Source organism: Camelina sativa, chromosome 14 (genome assembly GCF_030686135.1).
Source record: "Camelina sativa cultivar CO46 ecotype springtype chromosome 14, ASM3068613v1".
Classification (NCBI taxonomy): Eukaryota; Viridiplantae; Streptophyta; class Magnoliopsida; order Brassicales; family Brassicaceae; genus Camelina; species Camelina sativa.
In genome coordinates this window covers 34,486,132-34,497,201 of record NC_141893.1, presented here as the reverse complement: position 1 = coordinate 34,497,201, position 11,070 = coordinate 34,486,132, and positions in this window count along the sequence as shown.

Genomic DNA, 11,070 nt, shown 5'->3' with positions numbered 1-11,070 from the left:
TTCCTCTGACCAGTTTATTCATGCTCGTGTAGTTAATGGTGTCGATGTTCTGCACGTAGTGGTGGTGTATGTAGCGCCTATAGTAAGCAGGAGGAGTGGTTTATGAGCTCAACTACGTGAGACTCTGAGTGGGATAGATGAACCTGCTATAGTGGGAGGTGATTTCAACACAATTGATAGACTCATGGGTGAAGATCTATGTAATGACTCGTATCATGAAGTACGTACTAGACACGAGGAACGTGTGCGAAGGACGTGGAGATGACTCAAAAAGACATAGAAAAGAAAAATTCCGAGAACGGCCTAAATAACTTGTGTTAAAATTACCAAGTCATTGAAGGGTCCATGGCCGAAGAACGGACGTGATGACTCAGAAAGACAAAGAAAAGAAAAGTTCCGAGAACGGCCTAAATAACTTGTGTTAAAATTACCAAGTCATGGAAGGGTCCAGGGCCAAAGAACGGACGTGAACCGTTGGGACATCCAGTTCATTGGACGATGGATGACCAAGGAAGTTGGTGAAAGGACCAAAGGAAGGAAAAGGAAAGTAATGGCCGTGGAAAATGGTATAAAGGACATAAAACGGACCATGCGAACAGAATGACCACGTACTGACCGAATGGTCAATGTACCCCGGGAAATAGAGGGACCAGACGTAAGGGACGGGAGGTTTAAAGATGGATGAGACAACCGAGTGTCATGGACGAGAAGGTCCGGAGAAAGTCGCAAAAAATCGAGTGTCACGGTCGGAAGGACCGGGAATTGCCGAGGGAAAGGGTCGCAGACGAGTGAATTGTCTCTGCAGACAATTGTGGGAGCTTGGGACGCAAGAGAGACATGGAGGGACGCGGGAAGTGGAAGAGTCTCAGCATGGGAGTGAGATGTCACATGTCGCCAGATTAAGCCTCATTTGCCAGCGAGTGAGATGCACACGCGAGTGGGGGAGAGTACATGCAAAAAATGTGACACTTGTCACTTGATTTTTGCCACTTGCTAAGCCTTGAAGTCGAGCAAAGGGGCTATAAATATCCCTCTTGGCTTCTCACTTTCGACCAAAACCTCTCTAGACAATTAAACTCTGCCCAAATTTTCTCTCAACTTCTTAAAGAAGAAACCTTGTGATTTCGAGAGAAGAGAAGGAAGAGGAGAAGATCTCGGCGAAGAGAGGAGCTAAAGATCAAGGAAGTGCTGTCAGATCGGCGTGGTGTGGTGAAGTTCCTGTAATGACCCTCACCATGAGGTAAATTTCAGAATAAAAACCCTGGCCAAAGGACCTGGAAAGGACGAGGAAAGAAGGCAACGAAGAAAGGTAGAAGAATTGTTGAAGACGTGTTCGAGAAAATGTTGACGGACCGGGAGATGGCCATGTACCATGTACCATGTACCATGTGCCGTACCATGTACAGTGTACCATGTACCGTACCATGTACAATACCGCGAACGTACCACGTACCGCAGGACAGAGTCGTCCGAGGTGTACCACAAACCCGAGACGTACCGCAGAGTCGTCCGTGACCGTGCCGCGACACGAACCTGCACTGCGATGTCATTAGCCAAGCAGACAAGAGTCAAAGAATTAAGGAACTTATGTCTCCTTAATTGACCAATCAAAATTCATGCAAAAAGTGAGAAAATATAATCATTATGTTTCACAAAATTAGCCAATCAAAATGCATGCAAAAAGGAGTGTGAGACAAAAGAAGAAGAAGTGGTCATTATTTAACGAAGTAATGCATGCCTTCACCAAGCATTATCTAGAGGAGAAGAAGTGGTGAAGAATCGACCAAGTAATGCAACTTGATTAAGATGGTAACTTGGTTAAGATACTTGTAAAATTATGAGCTTAAAAACCATAAAAACTCAAGTATCAATCGGTTGGAGTCTTAAGGCGTTTAGTCCGCGAGAAATTTCGGCTAGCGTAGTAAGACTAGGGTATGGCTATCCTCAGACTATTTCCGTACCAGCATGCAGCCGCGTCATGTAACCCATGTGCGTTGAGTTGTAGGGTTGGTATGAAGAGCTTGGAGGTTACTAGGCTCGCTACCCTGGCCGAGGCTGTCTACACGATGGTGTGGCTCGAAGTGTTGTTCTGATTGCATGTCTTTGTGGTTGCAATGTGGAGGTGTTGAGGAGAGGAAGCATACCGAACCCATAAATTAAAACTTGTTAAAAACTTTTTAGCTTTTAGTCAAGTTTTATTGCTTTGTAGTTGATTGATTGCTTGCTAGATTTATTTGCTTAATTAGCTCATTATTCTTCCGCATGCTATCTCTGATTGATTGTTTGATTGTTGATTGCTTGCATGTTTGTTTGCTTGATTGCTTGTTTGATTGCTTGCTTGATTGATTGTTGTTTTGGGGATTTGGGGTTGGGGATTTATTTTCTGCAGGAACCCTGTGATTCACTAAGTAATATTAGATTACTTATGATAAAAATTTGTCTTGCAGGTAACCTTAGAGGGGATTAGAGGGCGTGGTGAACGATATGACCCGGAGTAGTTTTTGTGTCTGTTTGTAAAATCAAGTATGTTTTATATGTAACCGAACCTTTGGCACTAGGCCTTATCTTCGAACTATAATATTTTTGGTAACCATTTTGTAATAAACTCTTTATATATTAATACAATCGGATTTTATATTCGTACGAGTAATAACTGATATAGACTTTGTCTGAATCGGCTCAAAGTCTGGGATGTCACAAGGGTTGCAAAGCCTAAAGGACGTCCCATGCGGTCGGAAACGCCGCCGACGGACTGGCTAAGGGCCCTGATTCGTTCACGAACCTCGGCCGGATCGTTGGTGGATGTTTTCAAGTGGCGTCCCGGGGCGGCCCATGGCCTGTCCGGCCATAGGACGGTTCAGGGGCGTTACAGTTCCAATCGGTCAAAAGTCTCCAAAGCTAAGGTGAGTTGTGGATTTTGGGGGTTGGGAGGTGTGTGAGCTCTCTAGCTCTTGCATCGACCCTTGTGTGTTGCATTAGTTCCTTGTTGCATGTAGATATGTAGATTGCATGTATACAAGAGGGATTTTAAGGGGTTTTTAAAGCATTCTTGGGGGAGAATAGATTTTCCTTAGACTAGATGCAAGTGTGAAATCCCTTGCATGCTAGATCTAAAGGTTTAAAGTGATTTGGGATGAAAGAATAATTTTGCAAATCTCATGCAAGTGTAAAATGCCTTGCATGATGGATTATGGGGGTTTTAAGACTTTTCCAAGGGTGGAAAATAATTTTAAAAATCACATGCAAGTGTGAAATGCCTTGCATGTTCGATTTTTTGGTTTTCTCAGTCATGGGGATCGATGGAAAAATTAGTAAGATTGAGTAATTTGGGAGTTGAATCATGCATATGAAATTTACTTTTATTTTTGCATGAATTTTTGGGAGAGGTTAAACTCCTAGACTTGATGGGAGATCGGTCTAGTTGAGAGAATGTTATTTTTGGTGAGTCCATACGAGAATCTCCTATGTGGAAAGAGTCATATAAGGACCCAAAAATATAAGAAGATAAAGTTTAACCTCTAAAGTGGGAAAGGTGGTTGTTGGTGAGGTCATGCGAGAATCTCCGGGGAGGAAATAGCTGCATGTGTACCCAATACCAAAGAAAAATAACCTCATGGTGTTGATGGGAGATCAAACCATTTGGAGTGTTGTTTTTTTAGTCATGTGAGAATCTCTGGAAAGGAGAGAGCCGCATGCATGTGGAAAATATGGGAGTTAGGATGCATGAAAATTTTTATGTTTAAATTGAGGTTAAAACTTTGGGGTTGGGAGCATATAGGATGCATGCATGTTTATTGTTTCTTAAGTTGCTTGATTGTTTTCTTGTGGCTTAAGCCTTGTGTGTGGTGATTGTTTGTTTCTTGCGTGTGATGCTTGCATGTTTGTGTGTGGTATGGTTGTGCTTAATTCTTGGAGTCTTGAGTCCTAGAGTTAAGCGTTGTCCTAGATAGATCGCGGGTTAAATGTCTCGGCTCTTAGCTAGATGATTGATCTTTGTTCCTGACATGTGTGGAAGTCCGGTGAGCTAATCCAGAGGAATCTCATGGCAGGATTGATTCAGGTCTAGCTAGCTACTAGCCTGAACCGCATGTCGATGCAGCACTGTGTACCTGGTTGTTTCACCTGGGAATGGGTGACAACACGGAGGATTTGGGGTGTGTCCGGTTGGTTGCCTTTGTGGTATCAACGCGGAAGAGTGTTGGGACGGAACAGATGATCGATGGGCCCTAGGTTGTGATGGTGTTTTCCTTAGGTTGTGGAGTTGTTTTCCTAGGACGTGTGTTCCCTAGGATGTGAAGTTGCTTTCCTCAGGTTGATTGTGATATCCCTGGGAGAGGTCTGGTGTGTTAGTCACGGTGTGGATACCTGACTTGGGTGTCAAGTGTGGTCAAGTGATCTTGATGAACTGATAGCCTGTTCCACCTTGGCAGTGATTGCAGGTGAAGTGGCGTGGAGGCCAAGTTAGAGTCAAGGTCTAGACGAGTCGGTTCTTGTTTGTCCTTGCTTGATTGATTGTGTGTGTTGTATGCTTGCTAAGCTTCCGCATTGTGGGGTAGTTGAATGTGTTGAGATAGCATGTTATTGAGGGATAGTATGTTAGAGGGTTTGCCCAACTCACTGAGTGATCTTAGATTCTCACCCCTCTCCACAATTGTTTTTCTTGCAGAGAAAGTTTTAAGAGGGTAGTACCGAGTTTAATGGATCAGATAGGATGTTTTCGTGCTGTGTTGCAAAGTCCTTGCTTCTTCTTGTTATTTTTAATTCTCGTATTCTTTGTTAAGTGGATCCAACGCTTTTATTTTGTATTGTTACTGATTTTGTAAACTTTATTCTATATATAATAAATCGATTATTTTCATACATAATTTGGAGAAATGGAGCTGGTACGGATTAGTCCGGGCCAGCATAACTCCGTGTATGTACCGAGGGTTGCGAAGCCTATGGAACACACGTAGCAGATAGATAACTGCCAGTGAACTGGCTGGGGAACCTAATCCGTTGGTGGAACCTTGGCCGGATCGCTAGCAGTTGTCTGATTGTGACGACCTTCGGGACGGCCCGCGGTTAGTCCGGCGTGTGGACGGAACGGGGCATTACAATCTATTCCCAAGGACACACTTTGCAAGGTTTTGGAGTGGGGAAGGACGAAATGATGATGAACAATGGATGAAAACTTCGAAAGATGCAGCGAAATGGATAGATTAATGGCGATGAAGGTGAAAGGAATGGATGCAGCGGATTGAAAGGGGAAACGAAATGTACTTCCAAGAGAGATGAAAATCTCTTAGGCTACTCGCTTGAATACAACTTAGATATGACACATTAAGAAGTAAACAAGTTGAGAAGATGTAACACACTCCTCAGATCAAACAAGTAGAAATGAAGTTTTTGATTAAAATGTTTGATGAAGTAGCAAATGAGAAATACATGGTGTTTATATAGAAGAGGGAAGACGAAGGAGAAGAGGGGAGAGAAGAAAAGCATGCAAGAGCATGCACAAGGTCAAGCTCATGCAAGGACATGCAAGAGTCCACACTCATGCAAGCTCATGCAAAGTGTTTTGGAAATTACAAAAACATTAAATGCAAAAGAGATAGAAAAATGGGCCAACGCTTTGTAATGGGCCCTGGACCACGACTTGGACTGGCAAAGGGATCTTGAAAGTGTTACTTAGGCCTCATTAAAAACCTTGTCATGAAAACTCAATGGGACAAAACTTGACAAGGGAAAAAGAGTGCATAATCAACACTTAACCCTTTACCGAGCACCTTGTGCTGTGAGCATCGTCCAAATGGTTTGAGCCACGTCTTTTTGCTTCTTGTCAGCTCCTTAATTATTCTATTGATGGCTTGGTTGAACCTCTTGGATCTTGACCTTGTTAGAGGACCCGCCAGAACAATCAACGCTTCCTCTGATGCTTCCTCTGGTACAGGCTGCTCCTCCAATGCTTCCTCTTGTTTAAGCTGCTCCTCTGCTACAAAATTCTCCTCAGGTCCATGTTCTTTGGTCCATGTTCAGAGCTCACAACAGAAGAATATACAAAAATCTTTCTTCAGGTTACTGCTTATTTTAACAATATAAACTTAAAGCTGACACTGAGACAATAGAAGGATCTTCCTCGAGTTGGGACAACCTCTCTTGCACATTCTTCTCATATGTTTCTACAACAGAATTGGTTCACCATTTCGTCTTGGATCTGTCGATACGACTTTGGCCCTGAGAGGTGGACATGAGGACCGAGACCATTACGGTCAGACATACATGCATCGAAATAGGTTTTTGCTCCTTTGATGTGCTTCTTCAGTGTCCTAGTAATCTGTCATTGTTTTCCAGAGAGTATTTCCAACCCATTTAGGTTGGCGTCTACTAGTTCTCACGGTACTAAACCATGTCTTCAAGCCGATTTTGACAGATGACCTCGAAATTAGCTTGAACAGTCCCAGTTATTAAAGGATCCCAGGTGTGAATTTTCTACAAAAACAAAAAGAAAGGAGCTAATGTAAGTGAAAAGAAGACAAGTAAAGCTATATATGAAGAATAAAGCTATATACAAAGAGTAAAGCTATATGTGAAGGCTATAGGACATAAAACCTTTACCGTGAACTCAAGGAAGTATCTCTCTTGTTTTTCCCGAGGCACACATTTCGAGCTGTAGTAGGGGAGCTTTGAATTTGTTTATAAGAACTTTAGTAATCTTCCGAACAAGTTAGATCCTTTGTCACGATGAAAACCTCCATACACATGAAACAATATAACAAGTATATGATCGGCAACAGTCGGAGACACTTAAAAACCAAAACCAAAGGCTACCATTACAATAGTCGACTACGAGACTTCAAAAGAAACAAGATATAATACCAAAACCAATGAGACCTAAACACTAATATGAAATGAGACCTATACACTAATACCAAAACCAATGAAATCATACCATTGGGTGTTTAGTAAGGGTGTGGAGAGAGGATGGTGGTAGAACTTATCCATGTTTGGCACCACAAACAACACATTTAGAGCCCGCAACATGTCCTCTTGGAGTTTCGGCAACACCGGAGGAGATTCGTCTTGGAAGTTGTTGCCTTGATACGATGGATGCGAATGATGACTGCGAGTCTGAGAGACTTGAACTGGAGAAGGCGGAGGGTCAACTTGAAGAGTGGCAGGATGCGAAGGATTGTAGTGGACTTATTTTGAAGGAGTCAGGTGTACTTGAGGATGCAGTGGGGTGAGTATAGGAGTTCTGAAAAAGTTGTTGAGGCGGAGTGTAGTTCCGGATCTGAGCTGCCGTTGACTGTCAATGCAAAACGGGGACTTGTACTTCAGAAGTCTGCAGCGGAGGAGGAGCTTGGACCGCCGGCGTGAAGTTGTACTGACTGGGTAGAGTGTGATGGCCGTTGATTTGGTGTTGACACTCTGACTCTCTGAGAAAGGTTAGGAGCAACTTTTCTCTTTCTTCCTCGATTAAGCATCATGTGACTAATAGGCGTAGAGATGAGAGTTTGGATCGATTTAGAGATGAGAGGAGATGAGAGTTTCTGGATTTGAGAGGAAGAAGATAGTGATGGTTAGGGTTTCAAAGGAAGAAGATCGATTGAGAGAGAGGAGATGAGAGTTTTGGGGAATCGAGAGGAAGAAGATCGATTGACGCCTTAGGGTTTCAAAGGAAGAAAATCAATTGAGAGAGAGTTTGGATCATTGAGAGATGAGAGGAGATGAGAGTTTCGGGGAATCGAGAGGAAGAAGAGAGTGACAGCTTAGGGTTTTTAAAGGAAGAAGATTGATGGGTTTGGGTTTAATTAGAATTAGTTGGGTTTAATAAGATTTAATTTGGGCCTATAATCTAAGCCCAATTTTTGAAATTCAAATTACAAATATTAACCCATAATTATTTATAAAATACTGAATTAACTAAACAAAAGTACACAATAATCAATACAATTATTCATAACATATTTAACATAAAAAGAATAAAAAAAATTACTATGTAATAATACATAATATTATTAAACATAATTAAACATACTACTCATATGGTTCTTTGGCTTCTGTTTTCATCATCAGAAGACGATAAATTACTCTGGGATTCATCATTGGATTAGCTTCTTCTACCAAACACTCGACTAAGAGATCTTCAACTGTAGTCGTCAATACAACATCATCATTTTCTGTTTGCAACAGAGTCAGTTCTTTGTTTTCATATTCTCCTGAAATGTTTTCCCTCGGATTTACTTTTAGAACACTTAGCCACTCCCGCTTTGGTTTCTTTGTGTATGGATACAGAATATAGCAAACTTGATCTGTTGAGATGTTGTTTGCAAAATCACAATTTAGTATGGATAGTTACATTAATTAAAAAATATATCTAAATTATAATGAGTCCTTACGTACCTATTTTGTTGTATTTTCTCGATGAGTTCACGTGTACAACGCCACTATTGCTCTTCCGAGTCCTTCTACCGATGACATGATCATACCACTTACAATTAAAAAGTGTGATTTTCAAATTGGTCATCCCCTCATACTCAAGTTATATGATATCAGTTAAGTTCCCGTAGAAATCTGCACCATTAGATGCATCAGTGTAATTTTCACCTTTAACACATACACCATAGTTACATGTCTTTCATCCAGTGCCGTGATTCTGCGTATGAAACACAAGCCTCTTGTAAAGTATATTTGACCTTGTGTAAAGGTCCATGCACTATCTCTTGAACCCAAGTAGGAAAGGGATTGGTGGCGTTCCAGTATATAACCAGCATATATATATAATAATAAAAACATCAATATATATATATATATTATAAATGGTATAAATAAATGCATAATATTTGCAGGTTACATGCGTTCTAGTAGACTTACATAATCTTTCACCCACACATGATATTCTTCAGCTCTTTTCGTGGACAGTTCTTTTTTGGTTAATTCTGGATATTTGGTAGAAAGAAAATCCTCCAACATACTAACAAACTAAAATATATATGAGAAAAATTGTGGAGTATACATTTTCTAAATGAAAATGTAAGTTGGGAGTCTATAAGCAAATACCTCTCAATTGGTTGAAAATAGTCACAATTTCGTAAAATATATGTATGTGCGCACTAATAGTGTCTCTTTGAAAGCACTACAACAAATATGGGTATTGATAGCAGATTATAATAGCACAATTTCTGTAACTGCTATTAAAAGTGAAATGAGAGTTTGGAGAATAGACTTATAGCATTGCACTAATGCTATGCCTAAAAATCAATAAGCGGGAACTAAAAACACCTGATTCCGCCAACACTTGTGAAAAAAATAACATTTTGGCGGTCTCAATAATAAAATCTTTACATTTCATAGCACAAAAAAAAAAGACAAAATAAATAAGGCAAACAAAAAAAAAGACAAAACCTTCGAGTTCTCCGTCGACTCGTTTGCTCGATCCTCATCTCCATCGATTTTTCTTCTCCATCTCTCGCCATCTCCGTCGATTTCATCCTCTTCAAAGACGGCCATCTCCGTCGATTTTTCTTCTCCATCTCTCGCCATCTCCGTCGATTTCATCCTCTAGATCTCTCGCCATCTCAGTCGATTTCGTCCTTTAGATCTCTCGCCATCTCCGCCGAAACTTATTCTCATATCTGATTTTCAGGTGAGTTGAAAGTGAGTTTATAGTAGCTATACACAGCAGTGTGTTTCGTTGGTTGTTGTAATTACAGGTGTGTGTTTTTTTAATAGGTGTGGGTTCTCAGATATCGGGGAAGAATACAATCACTATAGAGGTTAGACACATCTATCGATTTCTTGGCCTTTTGTATCGATTTCTTGTTAATAGGTGTGTCTCTGTGATTGATTGTCAAAAATATGTTTAACTTGTGGTCATTGTTGCTTGTATCCTCTACCGTTTGAACTGTGTCAAGGGAAACTAGGATTTTTAAGAAAAATGTTGGACAAGGCATGGGTGCATTTATGCAGGTAATTATAATTGTTAAAAGTGTTTTGTTTATGCATTTCGACTAGTGTTGTGATACTTATGTATTTTTCTTATACTTTTCTCTTACATGAACTCTAGGGTTGATTCTGCATATGAGAGTGGTGCTCGATGTTTTGTTGAAGCTGTTAGTTCCAAATTAGCAGTTAATGGAAAGATAATTTGTCCGTGCACCGGATGGCGCAATTTAGAGCGCCATACATGCAACGAGGTTGTGTCTCATTTAGTTATAAATGGAATGGATGAGGCTTACAAGAGACGTACTGATTGGTTTCACCATGGAGATTCTGTTGGTTTAGTAGAAGGTCATGATAGAGTGTGGAATGCTGAGATTCTGGGTTTATACGAAGCTGCTAAATGGTCTGATTAAGATTTAGCTTGTAAGGGTTCAGATTTATGTGAGGTTGCTGAGGGAGAGGATAGGCAAGAAGATGAGTTTTTAACAAAACTTGCAGAAGCTGAAATGCCATTGTATCCCACATATGTGAATCATAGCAAGCTTTCAGCTACAATTACACTGTTTCGGATTAAAACTCAGAATGGCTGGTCAGACAAGAGCTTCGATGATTTACTGGAAACTTTACCAAAAATGTTACCTGAAGACAATGTACTACACAAATCAACATATGACGTAAAGAAGTTTTTGAAATCTTTTGATATGAGATATCAAAAGATTCATGCCTGTGTGAATGACGCTGCCTGTTCAGAAAGAAGCTGAAGAAGGTTGATACTTGTCCAAAATGCAAGTCTTCGAGATGGAAGACCAACATGCACACTGGGGAAGTCAAGAAGGGTGTTCCACATAAGGTTTTGAGGTACTTTCCAATAATCCCTCATCTGAAAAGGATGTTCAGATCGGAGAAAGTGGCTGCGGATTTGAGATGGCATTTCAATAACAAGAGCGAGTGACGGGAAATTATGCCATCCAGTAGACTCAGTGACATGGAAGTCAATGAATGACAAGTATCCTTCTTTCGCAGCTGAGCAGAGAAACTTGCAACTTGGGCTCTCTACTGATGGGTTTAACCCCTTCAACATGAAGAACAGCCGATACAGTAGTTGGCCTGTCTTGCTCGTTAATTATAACATGGCTCCTGACTTAT